Here is a 3,278-nt window from a genome sequence, read left to right as displayed (position 1 = left end):
ATTATTATTATCATTAAATAAACATGATTAATTAATTTCAGAATACGTAATTAAGAGATGGATAAATTAAAATACTAATCATCACTTTAACTAATGTAATTTATTTGGTAGATTATTTTAATCTAATCCTTAATGGGGATGAAAAGTCTAAACCTTTAATATTATATTATTTCAGTTGATATTAACAAATTACTTTCACTTCATCATATATTTAGATGGTCTTTTTAAATCCCACGAAACATGAGAAAAGATTTTAGTTAATAAATTAGTTGGCACATTTGTCCTTATTAATGGAGAAAAATACATAAGCTGAGAAGCAAGGTCATATTTTATTTCAAATATTTTAAAATATAAAAAATTTTTGGTAGCTTCCGTTTAATATATAATTAATGAAGCATATGCCAAATTCAAAACAGGAACATTTATCCCATCATTGACTCAAATGTGATCTCAATTTGGTCAACGGACACAGGAATCTGAGAGAGATTACTCAGTAAGTTCCAAAACTCGTGCAAGCTACATTATTACAAATTTGAGAAGATTTAATCAATAATTAATAATAAAATAGATAAATGAGATCAACAAGAAATCTTAAATATTGCTGATAATTGAAAATGCGATTCTTTAAAACATAAAATAATGAAGAAATTTTAATAATTGGGTTTTAGTTAAATAAATTAACATACTAGTAATCTCTTTGCCAAATTATTGTACATGCATTAAAAATTGATTAAAAAAAATTAGAATTGTTGTACATGCATTAAAAATTGATTAAAAAAATTAGACATCAAGTTAATTGGTTTTAAGTCTGGCCACGTAATCAGTACCAAGAGATGTTCATTTCATAATGGAATATATATATTATTATGGTTGAAAATAGCTAGTGATGATAAAATTTTGAGATAGACTTATTTTAATTTATAGTTATGTATTCTTTAACCTATCTATGATTTGGTGTGTTAATGTTAAATTGTCCATCAAAATTTCAAAGGTATAATATAAGCATTAAATTAGAATGCCAGAGAAAATATGTAATAAATAGGAAAGTTCATGTGATAAATTTTCTAGAAACTTGTATTCCAACCATTTTTTTATTTTGTTATTAGAATTAAATCAATCTTGTCATAAAATCTTAAAAGTTTTGGGAGTTAGAAGAATTCGGCCAGTTTTGGTAAATAATTTAAATAAGTTATTTTGAAAAAAGAATTTAAAGTATAAGGATTTTTATTAATTTCAACTTATAAATAAATTATTTTGTGTTTGGATTTTTAGTTATAAAAGTACTTATTTTAAAGTTGTAGTGTTTGGATAAATAACTCAAAAAATAAATTTTTTTTTACAGAAGAGAATGAATATTAAAATAACGATGATAACAAATACTTTCTAATATAATGTTGATTTTACATAACATAATCACTAATATTGTGTATGATATGGTAGATGAAAATAAAAAATAAATATAAAATGTGTGTCAATATATATTTTATTGCTGTTTTTTACTTTTTTTACTCCTATTAGAACTCCTTTCTCCTTTATTGAGGTCAAGAACATGCTATAATTAACTATGAAAATAATAACAAGTTATAAAATCGCATGTGAAAAAAATAAAATTAAAAATTAAATTTCATACCACAGTTAAATACAAATTTAATAATAAAAAATAGAGTGATAAAATGATAAAAAAATACTTAGAAGGAATATATGCAGTAGGTTGTTCAGATGCAATATTGTCTGAAAATGAAAATGGTGGTGGAGGATCAATACTTCCATCACATGAATCATTACGTGAAAATGGTGAGGTTTGAAACATTGCGTGAGAATGATGGTGGAATAATGGTGGAAGGCCAATGCTTTTAGCAGACCTTGCGTGAAAATGGTGGTGAAAGGAAGAAAAGTATATTTTTTTTGTTTTGAAATTAATTTTTTTTAAGGAAGTGGTAGAATGACTTATCGAGAAGCAGAAAAGTCATATATTTCTACTTCTTCAAAAAGCTGTAAATTAACTTTTAGGAAGTTAAAAACTTTTTCTAAAATGGTGCCAAACACGCAGATTCTGACTTTTCATAATTCAAAAGTAAAAAAAAAAAAAAAAAAAAAAAAAAAAAGTAGCTTCTACTACTTCCCAAACGGATTCAAGTCGCTTATTATTTTGTGTGTGTAATAGAGAGACGTGTATTATAAAATAGTGTAAAAGAAGAATGTTTTATGCTATTGTGGATTATACAAATCGGTGTCTTCGACAATTTCTTTATATTGTTTAATTTTTTAAACAAACGATTATAAATTGGACGGTCCGATTTATGTTTTTAAAAAATAAAAAACTTTTAATATTAAAATTGGGCCGTCTAATTTTTATTTTAAAAAGATAAAAAAAGATTAAAAATACAAATCGGATAGTTTTATTTTTTCTTTCAAACAAATTGGACCGTCTAATTTAAATAATATTAATTAAAAAAAGTCATATCAAAGAAAAACGCCTAACTTTTTAATAACAACGTATTACACATATATTTAATCAATATAAAAAAATTAGCCTAAAAGAAGTAGTTTCATGAACTCAAAATAAAAATTTAACTCAAAAAAATTACTTCACATTTATAATAAATATCATAATATTATTTTCACAAACACGTTTGGTATCGCAATTTTAATATATTCTGAAAAACACTCTAGAAAAGTGATTTTTTTTACTCACAGTATTTTTCATGGTCTGAGAGACTAAAAATTAATTTGTCGCCTGCATATACAAAATAGGATTCAAACTCCAACATTTATTTAAACGGACGGGTAAACTGACAACTCGACCAACTAAGTTGATTGATTGTCTGACAAAGTAAATTGAGGTAATATTAAACGTGAAATCCAAACGTGGTTTCTGCGTTGAAAGAGTTTGCGATGTAAATCTTTTGTTCATAAGAGATCTTAGATTTTGTCCATATAAATATCAGAACATGGAGCATGCGACACAGAAAGTTATGAAATCCTTCTTAAAAGATCAATTCATGGTAGAGCATGCTTAATAATTTAATTGAATTTTTTAGATCTAATTGCATTGTTTTCTTGTGTATTAGCTAGGATCTTAGTGTGATGGCTTATAACTTATAAGCGTGTAATATTTGGATATAGCAGGTCCTTTGGGAGTCTCAATAATTACCACAAATTTTGGTGGTTTTATTTTTCCTTATCCAATCTTTGTACTAATTAACAATAATAAAAGAATATTTTACAATACTACTACTATGACGATTATTACTATTTACATAAATGGAGAAACCACA

The sequence above is a fragment of the Arachis ipaensis genome, chromosome B05 (assembly GCF_000816755.2).
Source record: "Arachis ipaensis cultivar K30076 chromosome B05, Araip1.1, whole genome shotgun sequence".
Taxonomy (NCBI): domain Eukaryota; kingdom Viridiplantae; phylum Streptophyta; class Magnoliopsida; order Fabales; family Fabaceae; genus Arachis; species Arachis ipaensis.
The sequence above is the reverse complement of the archived record's forward strand: the minus strand, read 5'-3'. Positions refer to the sequence as shown.